General features: G+C 29.8%; 1 protein-coding gene across 1 annotated transcript in view; it reads right to left on the reverse strand.

Moving 5' to 3' along the window:
• The window catches only part of LOC118193437 (uncharacterized), a 421,049-nt gene that overhangs the window by 280,371 nt on the left and 125,792 nt on the right, over positions 1 to 14,886 (reverse strand). The gene's annotated exons all lie outside the window — the stretch shown is intronic.

Here is a 14,886-nt window from a genome sequence, read left to right on the forward strand (position 1 = left end):
AATGGCAACAAATATTTTTAAAATGCTAATATTCCTTATTATCTTTACAATGTTACTTTATTGTAAAAAAATATTTTAAAATAAAGCTTGTTTTAGGAAATGTGTAAAGAAACCGAAGGAATGGAATCATTTTTATATTGTGAAATTATTAATTTGTAAACTTTGCCAAAAAGGAAAAACATTGTGTAATTTTGACATTTTTTAACCGCAATATTTTTTACAGTTGCAATTAATTCCTTTACTATTTATACATAACTATACTATTTACATTCATTCTCAAATTTATGTCTATGACATTTTGTACTTCTTCACTTTTTAGTAATATTTTGTGAAAATGTTAGTCAACAACAAAAGAAAATAGGGGAGAATATCTATTGACGAAAAATACCTCACAAGTTCCGTTAGAAATTTCACCTAACAAAATATTCTTTTGAATATGGCTATGGAAGTTTTACAATTACAAAGCAAATATTTTATTCAGTTCTGTTTATTTTACTTAAAATTAATCATCTACGCTTTGTGGGTACTTTTCCGTTTTGCCGGCGCAAGCGATAAAGTCGCTAATAATGGTGCAACCGATGCCAAACGGAATATTCTCGCTGGTAACCTTTTACGCCTCATTTTCAAAACAAGTCGCAGCTTTTTCTTATCAGATTGATTGTTTCTTTCAATACTGACATATAATTACATAGAATTTTTATCAGATAGTTCAGTTTTATGTTGTATGTTTATGTTATTTATCAGATGTTCAGTCATTTTCGATATTTAAGTCAATTAGGATGCAATCACAGCGCTTACCCGAAGCCGAAAATATAGAAAAGGTAAAGTCAAGAGTTAAATTCATCAATTCTAATGAGAATGCATTAGCGAAGTAAAGTACTGCAGTTTTACATAATTTCTGAGTAAGCTATTCGTACGAATTGAAATATTTCTTGCATTTAAACTTGTGTTCCAAATTAAGATTTAACTTGAAATTAATGTAGATAATTACTGAGAGCATTAGATTTTTGTAGAGAGTAGTTTACGTGAGATGAGATCGCTTGGGGTTACGTGATATGAACCGGCGAATCAGGATGCTGAACCATGAAAGCGTAGTAAATTCTTAAATTAATGTCTTTTTACAAATTTATTGTCTTTATTTATCGGTTTTTTATAAAATTTTAAGCGATATTAAAATGTTTATGCCTTTAAAAAAAAGAATTCTTAAAACTAACATTTTTTTAAATATTTTTTATGTGTATACTGTATGTTGTCGCCAATAACGTCTGCTTGGCGAGATTTGCGCCGGCGAAACGGAAAAGTACCATATTTTTTTTAATATGGCTATGGAAGTTTTACAATTACAAAGCAAATATTTTATTCAGTTCTGTTTATTTTACTTAAAATTAATCATCTACGCTTTGTAAACGGAAGATAAACCTTGCTGTTCGACATGATTCATAGAAAATGGCTCAGACCTTCTCGGATAAAAGCACATGACTCAAGGAGGTCTGAATTCTATGTCAAAACAACAAGGAGTGAAACATTGCACTGGTTCCGCGTAGTTAAGCTTACTCTCGTTAAAATTGAAAGAAGAAGAAAGGAATAAACAAAAAAAGTTAGCTATCAAAGAAGGAAGCTTCCGTTTCCTCAAAAGAAGAAAGATTTACAAACGTAATTTCATAGTTCTCTGACATTTGCAATGCGTCTAAAAATTTATAGGACTGAATTCATAAAAATATAATAGTTGAAAGAAAATTTCTGTTTTGTTCTTCTTTCTTTCTAATGCTATAAATTTCTTTATATATTCAAGGAATTCTGGATGTTTCGTAGAAATTAATCGTGAGAAAGTTCTTCTATTATGCTCCTACTTTTTTTTTTAATTTTTAATATTGTTAAAGCGGTGCCTTTTCTGTAAGATTTCACTTCAGAAAATACAAAGACCACAAGATGTGAAATCTGGTAAGTAAGGAGGGTGATTAATAAAAGTCACATTCTTCTTGGCAATCAAAGGTTTCGTGAAAACTATATTACACGCATAAATAATAAGTACAATAAAGACTTTTCATCTCTAACACTATCAATTCTTTTCAGGAATCACGGCTACTGCATCTTTCTGCCGTCATCCCCTTCAAACATTCCTCATTAATTTTTTTCTGTTAACAGAAAATTCATCTTTTCTTTACTTAAAATTTCACATGCTTTGAATAATATTCTCTCACAAACATAAATGGGTATCATTTTGCCTCTTGATTAAAAGTAATATACTAATTTTCATTACTACTAATATTTTTTAATATTCGGTTATAAGGTCTGCATTTAAATAAAACCTTTAAAAAATTAAAATAAAGCCATTTTCAAACTTTTAATGCTTTTCGGTTTTCAGCCTTTGAATGGTAATAACAGATACCGGCGCCATAAATCGAAACAGAGATTTATATTTAATTTCTTATCTTAAGGAGTTAATATATCAAAGAAAAAAATGGGCCATGTTAATAATCAATGCTGCTGGTTACTATCTGGCCAACCACAAGTGATTTGAAAAATGCAATCCCAAAACATTTTAGACGCACTGCGCATGCTAATGCTTCGTATTTGAGCGAAAGATGTGTAATTTCTCCATTGTGCAGTTAAATATGCTGCTCTGTCAAGCCAATACACGAAATGTTAAAAGAGCCGGATAAGATATTCTTTTCACTGAACAGTAACTTTTAAAAGAAAATTTACATTATCCATTAGTAGAAGTCTTTTTGTAGTATCAGCTTTACTATGTCAGTGTGTACTTTTCTGATACGAACAGTGTATATAGTGTGTTTTATTTGTAGTATCAGTTTTACTATGTTAGTGTGTTTTTCAGTATTATAGTAATATATTGCATAATATGTTGTAATGTGCGGAATTATAGTAAGTGTATAATAGTAAGTCAGTGTGATGTATAACTGCAGGCTTGAAATTCCAATGTTAGTCTTAAATTTTACTGTTTTTGTTTTACCTTTACCAGTTTTGTATCAATGCAGCTTTGTACTTCTAAGTATTTTTTTTATTTATTATTTTTTTTGTAACCTATACTATCAGGAATGTCATATGTATTCAAAGTAGTCCTTTGTATTCCCTATCTAGATGTGACTCTGTCCTCTTTTTTTTTTTTTTTTTTTTTTTAAATTTAGACTTAATAAATGTCTGCAGGGCGGGCATCATACTGCAAGGGCTTGTTCCCGGTCAGTAGTCCTCCTTAGCAGTGTAAAAGTAAAAAAAAGTAGAAGTCTTTTGATAATATCCAAGAAGCACTGCTTAAATTATATCTATTGCAATAATCTAATTCCTGCAGAAAACGCTCAAAAATATCTATGTCTTTTCTTAAAATAATCATGTAAAATGGTACTATTTTAAAAATGTGTTTATCATTACAAATTTTTAAAAACATATATGTAAAATTAATTTTTCGCAAAATAAATTATTTTTTAAATGCGGTTTAGGATTCAAATTACGAATAAATTCGAATTCGAAATCTTTTTCTACAATAAAACAGTGTAAAGGTATGTACATATGTAATTAATTTTATTCGTGAAGCAGTATAACTATCAGTTAAGTTTAACTTGAGGTCATCTTGTTATTTTGTGTTGAGAAAATGACGATACACCAGTTAAATGTACTGAAGTATCTAGAATTAAAATAGAAGTAGGCATTGAAGTATCTTTAAGTAGAGACTAAAGCAAAGATTCCTTAAACCACATTTTTATAAAATTAATCTGGAAACTATTAATTGCTGTAAATAATTAAAATAAGGTTAACTGATAATTAGAGAACATAACTAATTTAAAGATAGGTGTGGTACTACTTCAGAGACACTGATTTCTATAGTAAAGTAAAATGTTTCGTGTAAATTATTAATGCAAGGTGTGCAGTACATTCATATTGTAGTACATTTCGCTCTAAAATTTATTTTAAAACATAATATCTTATTATTATTATAAAATTTGGAATATTAATTCACAAAATATATGGATTTATTTACTATAGATTAACACTGTTATCAGTATCAAACAAATAATATTTAACGAATGTTATATATACAAAAATTATTTTTTCTGAAATTAGTTTCATCTAGGTCTGGATACTTCTTAGTTTTAAATACAAATATTTTAGAATGTTATGGTTAAATTTCGGTTAGAAACAGATGTCTGTCGCGATTTGTTACCATTTTTGTATTATAACACGATAATGTTTAGCTGCTGTTTTATTAGAAAACAGTGAATGTAAGAAAGTATCTTTGAAATATGGCATTAAAATTAGAATAGTAGTATTTTCTTATTTCGTCTGGTGGCGAAAAAGAGGAATTTCGAATTCGTGAACAACTTTTGAGTTTTACATCTTTCTAAATATAGTTTCTAAATGTTCCCCTGAACCCTTGCATCATGATATAACCACATAAATCATATACATGATCAAACGAATGAGTTTTTTTATATCATTAGAAAAAGGATTTCAATTAATATATCTCAATATACAACCTATCTTCTTAACAACACTTACACACATATAGAATGCTTGTAATACATTACCCGAGAATATTTTTTTGACAATTGACAGTTGACACTTTGTTCTAACTTAAGAAATGAATCAGAAATAAGGCAAATTTTCAGGCTTCGACAGATTAAGTTACGTAACACGTTTTAGCAAAAATATACAAAACATTTTTAATTAGTTAAACTTTTTAAATTTTTAAACAAAAATATACGAATTTTTTTAAAATCTGAACAGAAAGTAAGATGCTTTTTTAATTGCTAAATATTTAAGAGGAGGAATTTTGTAATAATTTTAAAGTTTGTGTAAAACATATCTAAACTAAATATTTCTTGATACAGGAACATCATGTTTCTGTTGTAATGTCTGTCTCACGTAAAAGCCAACTTTTAGAAATTTTACTCGAAATTTGAACCGTATAGTTAGCTATTTTAGCCATATTTGTATAACACTTAATATTTTTAATTAATGATATCTTTGGAAATTTTTCTTATAAGAAAATAACCCCTCAGCGGGTTGATTAACTGGTTAGGAAAAACACTTTAATGTTTGTTGTTTTCAGTAAGCGGATATTATGTCCTGTAAAAATAAAAGTACTAACATTTGTGGTCCTGTAAATATAAAAGTCCCAACCTATGTTGCAATCTTATTAGGTAACGAAAACGTAAAATAAAGTTACAACTATGTCTTGAATAATTAAGGGAATTTCTTTATTAAATAAGAGAAGGAGTGTCCGTGTGGCATTAATTTACGCTAAGTAATAATACAGCAAAACGTTTGCCTACCGTTAGACTTTGCTATTTTAAACGGTTCATTTTAAAACCTATAAGTACACATCGGTCAAATTGACCGATGGGCATTTTTACATTCTGATTTTGGCAACACGGATTGAGCAAAGGAACTGAGGGAGTTTGTGAACTTAACATTACACCACTATGTAATATATGAATGTTTGGTAAGAACAAGTTTTCTGCTTTTGTAAAAATTTCAAAATTGTAATACATTTATTATCAATCATGTTTAGAAATCTTTGTTTGTTAATTTAAATGTTCTACAATATTTTTTGGTCTTACGATGTTTTTTAAATAGTAAAATAGGTAAAAAAAACATTTAAAATGCATACACGCTTTAAAAATGTAATTTTGCGTTGTAATGAACATGTGTTCAATATAAGATTTTATATTCTGCTTCTTTAACTGATAGGAAACTGATTCTTTAACTACAGCAACCACTTAGTTTTAAATTGTTTCAGATGTTAAACTGAAATCTGTATACAAAGATCAAACTGCGTTTTCTCTTTAATGTAATGATTTTTATATTTTTCAATATTTTTCAATGTCTGAAACTTTAACGACGAATTCTTCGAAGTGTCAAACTATAATCTGAACCTTATCGCAATGTATTCCCCTAAATGATTTATTTCTCAATGATTCTTCAAAATTTAATTTCTTTATTTATTTACTTAAAGCTATCACATGATAAAAAAAAAATTGCCACAGAATGAAAGCTTGCCTTACTTGACTCATTCCTTAAGCGAGAAACAAGAGTCTATGACTAATGATCAGTAACTATGGTGCGTGGATTTTTTTTAACCGTGTGTATATAACTTATACTTGTTTAAATTATGCATTAAAGAGATAATTCAAAATTGTCTCACGGAGAATCTTGCAACTAAATTTTAATCAGAAGAGCATTACAAAATTTGGTGTTCTTTTTGTCTGATCTACTTTCAGCTCCATAATTTAGGCATAAGATAAGAGTTCTTTTTTACAGTAGCCCATGCAATTAATTGTTTTGAAACTGTATTATTTTTTTAAAAAATCTTACTGTTAAAATTATTTCCAAATTACAACCAACCAGAAACAATAACAGTAAAGTGTGAATCAATACTAAACAAATGTTCGAAGGTAACCTCATAATAAATTTATTTTTCCTTATGTTAAGGTGACAGTGTCCTATAATAATGCATTTTAGTTCGATATACTATAAACTAAGGAACTCATAGTCTGGGCCATCATACCAAATTGGTTTTCCCTAGCATTTCTGAAAGAGTGATGTGTCTCGCAGAAGCATCGAACGTTCTTGTATCTTGAATCTCGTTTCCGATTGTCACAAAAACCCACGGTTATTGTTTAATTGTGTGTGATTTCGTCGGCTGAGCATTGGGGCATGACGGGAAGGTTTCAGTACGTTCCATATTGCCACAATTCCTTCGTGATGTCAAGGTTCCAGACGATTGGGACAGTCCTGATAAAGAGAAAACAAAACAAAAACACAAAATAAGAAACCGGAACAGAACAAAAGAATAAATGACAAAACAAATTTTTAAACGGTTTTACAAAATAAATCATGCAGTAACGGTGTTATGCAAATCATTCTTATTAAAGATTATTTCTCATTTCCCTCCACCTTTAAAAAATCCTTTTCTTATAAAAGATAATAGTAATAATGATAATTTGATAACTAATAATAAATCTCGTCTCATAGACACACTCATCGCCCCCACCGAAAAAAAAATGTTGCACCCATAAAGGAGAAATTTACTTGAAATGTAATTAAATATTATACGAATTCATCACTATTAAACATGGGAATGATTCAAATTTCACTTTCATTCACGCAGATAATATCATCAAGAGATAGATCCTGCCATAATTTAAAAGATCGTCCTCTCATATGCACAATTTTTATTTCGACTAATGTTGTATCACTTTAAAGCAGTGATGGGTGAATATCTTTGGAAATGCGCCAAGAAAAAAAATAATTTAGTGAGCCAATATAATTTATTTTAAAACTTTAAAAAAAAGTATGCAAATAATGCAGTACAAATAATAATGTGATGAATGCAAGTGCATTTTTAAAAGTTCCTTAAATTCCGGTTCGAATTGCGATGTGCTGATTCTGAAAAGTGATGCTAAATGCTCATCTGTCAACCTACTTCTGATAGAATTCTTAAGGTCCACGGTACAAAACACTTTTTCACATGTATAAGATGAATCAAACATAGCACTAACTTTCTGGGCGTGAGATATTAAATTTGTAAAACTTTCTCTGGATAACGGTTTGTAAAACTAATAATTTTGGAACACTGAGAAACAACTACTTGAGATAAGTAAGTGAATCGATTCAAGCTGCAAATCCAGCCTCACTGCTTCAGAATTTACGCTGAAAGGCATGGTGGAAATATCCAGTTGTGTTTGAATGGCATTTAAATATTGAAATATGCGTTCAAATTCAAAATATTTTCTCAGCCATCTTCATAACTCTTAAGCTTGTCTTCATTTACTGCAAGTTTGGAATTTAACCTCGGGAAATGAGACAAGTTGTTCTTAGACACCTGCACAGCAAACATAACAAGTTTTAGTTTCAAACTTTCGAGATATGCCCAGATATCGTCAATAAATATGTTTTTTCCCTGCACCTTGACATTTAAGTTGTTCGCATGACAAAGAAGATCCGTGAAAAATGCAGAGTCCGAAAACTATGCAGTATCTTCCAGCATTTCAAAATCTCCAGAACACTGTTTCTCATGGAAGATTGAAACAATTTCGCCTTTCAACTGGCAAACTCACTCAATAACATATCCAGCACTAAGCCATCTTACTTTCGTGTAATACAGCACACCTTAGCATACGAAAAAGATTGGAGTTACAGAAATCTCGAATTGGCCCGAGAGTAAGTCCACGAGATCGAGTAGTATTTACAAGGTCTCATGGTTATATCAAGCAAAGGTATCATATTCAATGCAGATTTACGTAGGATATCTTAATGCATAACGGAATATAGAAAGACAAAACTGTTTAAAGAGTTCAAGAAATCTAGATTTTTTCCCCTATCAGACTGAGTGCTCCTTCGGTGGCAGTATTACATATGCTCGTTATAAGTACTTTTAAAGGTTGAAAGTCCTTTAGAAATCATCCCACCCCGTGTAGTTGCCTTTAAGAGGGCATGATGCTAGTTCCTCGGTAATTTCAAAGTCCTCATTAACACCCTTTTTTGAATAATACTAGTGGAGCAGCATCATTTATATCATCCACAGCTAAGGAGCAGAATTTAAATTGGCCGATCTTACCCTGTCTTGTCAGACTTTTATTGATGGCTTCGGCACTAGAAGTCATTCGTTTATCGAAATAAGATTACAATATCAAAGTCCATTTTCTTGTCTGGACATAAAACATCACAGACTTTGAGCATGCATTGCTTAACGAACTCCTCATTGCTCAAAACTTTAGCTTACCTATGCTGTATAGTAATACAGTAATATTCAATACATATTATTAGTATATATTGTATAGAAATATATTGCATAGTATTGTATAGTAACACAGTAAATGCGTAAATACAATTTTTCAATTTGAGGTGGGGCCGGATAGAGCCTTCAGATGGACCCGCGGATATAGTTTCCATATCCTTGCGTTAAAGTAACAGTGTCGCTGATACAGATTCGGTAACAATCTGAACAGCTGGACGCCAATGAATATAATACTAAATAAGGATTCCCAATTTAAAAATTTAAACGGGGTTTCTACGAAAATAATTATGAATACGAAAGTAACCGTTTCAATTCTAAAACATGTTTTGGTTAGTTTGGTTGATTATGGCAAAGCACATAAAGGGAGGGGTGCCTTCGTGGAGGACTTTCTAAGGAAACCCAACTCATATACATATTACACAGGCAAAAAAAACGAAAGAAACACCCACGCAACCACCCCGTTCGCTTGGAATCGAGCTCAGGTCGGAACCACCAGTGGTCAGCGATTTTACTGCTCGGCCGCTGGTAAGCATAATTTAGAGTAGGTGTCTAATAATTACAAGACCGTTTTTACCCATTGAGTTTTCAGTGCTAATATGAACTATGCTTCTCCTAAAGTATCCTCATTTTCTATGATACAATAGCTCATGAATGGATCTAAAACCGAGAAAATTTAACCTATTTTTCCAATGTCTTTCAGACGCAAGGATCATTTTTCATTTAATATGCACCCCTAACATTTAGTGTATGTGTGTGAGAGAGAGAGAGATTTGAAGTTCATTAACTAAAAATTATTAAAAATAAATACAGTCTTCTTGAATTCAGATATATTTGATTGAAATGAATCGATTAATTGGCAATGACAGAACGCGCGAAAACTATCAGCCTAAAGAGAAGGATGTTTTTGATGAAGACTTTTCTAATATAAGTAGATAGTTAATTGTATTTAGTAAAGAAGTTTTGTTCACTAGTATATTCTGAACTTACCTCAAGTAGCCAGATACATCGCTGTGTAAGTAGCGGTAAGTAGATTCAAACTCATGAGAATTATTTTGTTTAATTAGCCATCTCATTGGGAAATTTCTAGAAGTGTTGAAATTAGATTTCGACTTTTATCACTATGTGTGAAACATTATACACTGCGCTCAGTTTCGGCGAACTGTAGCAGGATTTTGAATTGTAAATTAATTTTGCGCTGTATACTTAAAAATCGTAAATCTTGATATATATATATATATATATATATATATATATATTTGGTTTTAACTAGTTAGGTAGTTTGTTCTTACTTCTATTAGTATTTTCTATGTGTGTGATAAAGTACCAGAAACTGAATAGCCCACTCTGTTAGTTCAGTGAAATGGTAAAATAAATAAAACTAAGTTTTTATTGGTAAACTGTGCATTTTTTGCATTAAGTTAAGGTTTTTATGCCTTAAGTTAATCAACATGCAGTGGTTGTATAATTATCAACAATTTTAAAGTTTAAGTGGTGCTAACCCTAACCAGGCCGCCATTTGTTTACATTTGAAAATTTTAGAAGAAATAATGAATTAAGTCAGTTTTGTGCACCAACACCAACTTCAGTCTTTCTGCCGAGTGGGACCAAAAGTATAAACATTGGAAATGGGCTATTATTTTCGTTTTGGAATTTTGCATTGAAAACTTTGAATGCCCGTTTCACTTTTCAAATTTTTGCCACCAAATATTATCGTCATGTATTATATTTAAAGAAATCAAATAATGAAGAATCTGCGTGAATGTATGCATGTTTCTCGCATTGGGATAAAATTTAGAGTCATCTAGAGCCATCAAATTTTGAATAATGTGATCCTCCACCAAATATGGGCATCTGAAACACTAATTAAAAATTTGTTTTATTATCGATTTCAAATTTTGTTACACATTAAAGAATTTTTGATTAACAAACTCAAAGATTTCAAAGCGAGCAATGGCAACACTGTATGGGAAAAAAATTATCTCCAGTACGCGAGACTGTGTATCGGAAATTCTAAAGCTATGCTCTTTTAAATATTTTGTGATATTGCTGTTGAATTGAATTTTATAGTTTAAGTGCGAAGAACATGATAGTTAATAAGATAACACACAAAACATTAAAAAACGCTCATTTGAGCGTAATATAAAATCTGAAAGCTTTCGGAATTCTTTTTTTTTTTAGGGGGGCATACTTTATACCATGCATAATAGTACGAAGTAGTTTATGCCCGTTTTGTCTCAGAAAGACGCTGTAACACCGTCCCTCTATAGGCAGATTGTCAAATTTTTGCTTTAAATAATAAATCTACAGTTTTAAGATCTACGAATTCAAGATAAAATGTTAATGCAGATATGTTCTTTCTCTATTTTTCTTGCCTCTAACTATAAATAAAACTAAACAATTTTCTTCGAGTATGTCGGTAAACATTTTGCAGCTGCAAAATTTCAGAGCGAGACTTAAAAAGTTAAATTCTTGCGTAACTTGCAAACAGCCTGCTTTTCTTAATTAGCTTTTCAATTTATCATTCTGTAACTATGAACAGACGGTATGAATTTATCTTCTTCACATAAAACTGGAGCTCTTTACAAAAATAACTTCCCTCGTGTAATGAAGGTCTCTAAATTAAATTTTCGAAGGCGTTTTTGCTAACATATTTCTATGCAGTATCTTTATTCTTAAAACTCTTTTTTTTTTTCTCTCGCGAAAGAGAGGCGAAGACATTTTAGAGTTTTATTATTAAGACGGATATTTTTCTAAAAATATTCCTTTTTATTTTATGTTTCATATATCACACTTCTATTCCATTATTCAACAAAATGTTTTAAAGCAAATGAATTATTCTTAAAGTGAATCATTTCAAACATCCCTGCTGTTTGTTTATTTCACACTGTTTAATATGGTAATAAGCATTGACTGCAAATAATTTGAAATGTCCTTCTTAATAATTTGTTTATATTAAATTTAATTTTTAATTATTTAACAGTGATTTGAAAAGATAAAGCAAATAAAGCTTGATACTTTTAAGATAAATAAACTATTAAACAAACATGAAAACTGGAAGGTTGCATAGAAGCAAAGCTAGAACAATGGGCATGGCGAGCCACTTGCTTTGAATTAAAAATCAAAGAGGAAGCAAAATAAATAACCTATAATTAATTAACCTATAAAATTCAGCAGATGTCTAAAAAATCTGAATTTTTAATGAAAAACACAGATTTTAGATTGAATTCGAAAGCTATTTAAAAATTACTGTACAATCTAACTCAAGCATCGAATTAGAAATCTAGAGAAATGAAATTCTTTGTAATTTTTCGGAAATATGTACTATTTTTGAAATGTTTTTATGTTAATTTTAAGAAAATGTGTGGCAACACCAACGCATATTCTATGAAAAACTTTGGCATCGGCTTAATTTGAGAGTCTCAAATGATTACAAGGCGTCTTGAATTCTTTCTGTTGAAGGTGTTTATTGTTGTTTATGATACATATGAAGAAAAATTTCCGTGAAAGAAGGTTTAATATTTAATTTTATCGATTAATTTTCTTCGATTTGGAAGTATCTGTTTAATAAATAATGGAATAATTTATATTTTATTATTATGAAACATATTTCTTTTCATGCTAAATCTTATTATTCTACTAAAATGCTGTGCTAAACCCCCAATTCTGCTTTTTAATCTTACATTTTCATACTCTACAGTTTTTCTTTATTTTAATAAGCATGTTTTGCTTTGAAAGGCATTGCTTGAAATGTATTGCTATTGATACAGTCTTTCTTTCTTCGTTATTGCTAAAGGTTACTTAGTCAATTACTCCTACGATTTTAAAAAGTACTTTTCCACTAACAACGATCATGATAATATGATTGTCCTTTTCAATGATTACAAAACTATAAGTTTCTGCACACGTTATCGACATTCAAGCTACTTTCCTCCTCTATTTTATAAAATACATTATTCAGCCTTTGTAGATTTTATTTCAGTTTTTGTTTTTGGCGAATTTATGATATTACTTATCAGTGTGATTTAACAGACACTTGTCATACTAAGAACATTAAAATTCCTCATTAACTATTAGGAACTTAATGTCAGAAAAAGAGAAATAAATAAATTTGTAATAGTTATTCTCTACAGATATTTTAATCATCGCTCTCACTATAGATCTACTAAAACTATCCAAAAGATTTCTTCAGCTCTGGAGAAATAAATTTATTCCAAGTTCTGATATTGTCAAAATTAATCAATTTTTTAAATAACTTTAATTAGAATTTTTACTTTTCCGAGGATTCTAAAAGCATTAGCTCTTTTTTTTTAATTACTTCTATTGGTTTGACTAACATTCAAATGCTGCTTCTTCTACTTCTTTTTTTTTCTTTTTTTCTTTTTTCTTTTTTTTTTTTTTTTTTGGTTATTTCTTTCTTTTATTTTGCTTATTTAATTAACGTAGTTTCGACCAAACTTATATTTCGCTTAATTCATTGCTTTTGACTAGCAATATAGTGTTTATTACACGGATTGAGAAAGAATTCTTAGAAAATAGTTATAATTATATTCAGTAACAAATTAGAAGTATAAGGAAAGTGTTCATTACTCATTAATTCTATAAACAGTAGCTCCCATTTGTTTTCAAATACTTGTGGTTTTCATATTTAATTGCTAATATCAGTTGCTAAATATTTGGGAAATGAATTTGTTTTCCTTTCACATATAGTACTGATAATCGTTTTTTAAAACTTGCTCATTTTCCAAAAATGTTATTCGAAAATTTCTTTTCTACTTTTTAAATTTTTTTTAATAGTTTATTCAATAAGTTCTGAAAATTAACTCATATAATCATTCAGGCACTTAAGCAGTTTATATACAAAACATGAAAACAATAGGACATTCGTTAGTTACCCTTCAGGTAAAATTACATTTTTCCTGCACTTTGGCAAGGATTTAATTAATTTTTTTAAGAATGTTCCATTCCCTCCTAAGAATTGCTTTTAATAGAGCTCTCAAAGAAATGTCATGTTTACTTATTCTTTTCTGCATGTCACTCTTAACACGCTTGACAGAAAGTATATGGAGGAGTTTTCATAACTTCAGGACAATTGCATCATAACCACAAGCGAATATTTAGAACCATACGTTTAGGATCGTTATCCTGATAGAACTTGAATGTTTTTTGCTTTTCAAGTTTTCATGCAGATGCTTTCAGGTTTTGATTACGAATTTTTATATATTTATACTGATACATATTATTCTCTATCAAAAGTAAATTTATGATTCCAGAGGCAGCGGAACATACCGAAACCATTATGCTTCGACCTTCATGCTTAACTGTAGGCAAGAGAAATTTTTGGATTCAATTCTTGATTTGGCTTTCGCTTCACAAGAATTATTTTGACTTACCTACAAATATAATATTATTTCAGTATGATAATTCTTTGTTTACAACGGATTTATGAGCGTCAGGCGTATCTTCATTGTTTTCTTGTTGACAGAGAATTTCTTCTTGTTTACCATCGCCCTAACGACTCTTCTAAGACTCAGGTTTAACTTTTATTGCAAGCCGTTCTTCTAAATCCGCTGTAAGTTTTATTGTGTTAATTTTGGGTTTTGCTTGATTTTCGAACATAATTTGTCTTTGATTTTTACTTCTTGGCATGATCAGTTAAGGTATGGAAATGCTATTGTACTTTGTTAAATAAATAATAATTTCCAAACGCAGACGATAATTCTTGTGATGTGTTTTTATTTGAAAAATATATGACAAGAAACATCGTCTTCCAAAACATCTCAGCAAAACTTTCGCGTGTCCAATTATTACGTGAGTTACTGATTAACACTTTTGGAATAAATTATTTTATTGCAAAGAATATTTTGATGATATTTATTTTGCAACAAATAAGCATTGAAAAAAATAACATATCAGAAAACAGTTGTAGTCCATATTTCAATATTTATACAAGTTCTATGCAAATAAATTTCAAAAATACAAATATCCGAAAGAGAATAAAAGCCACTGTAGTAATTAAAATAAGAAAACTTTTGTAAATGAACCATTTAAACTGAATGGAAGAACTATTTATTTCACAGAAGCAGAATAATGCCAAGGGATGACGGGAAGAGTGGAAGGGATGAAATTTTGTG

This window comes from Stegodyphus dumicola, chromosome 3, assembly GCF_044657685.1.
Source record: "Stegodyphus dumicola isolate Sdum_Otavi_A_Nest chromosome 3, ASM4465768v1".
Classification (NCBI taxonomy): domain Eukaryota; kingdom Metazoa; phylum Arthropoda; class Arachnida; order Araneae; family Eresidae; genus Stegodyphus; species Stegodyphus dumicola.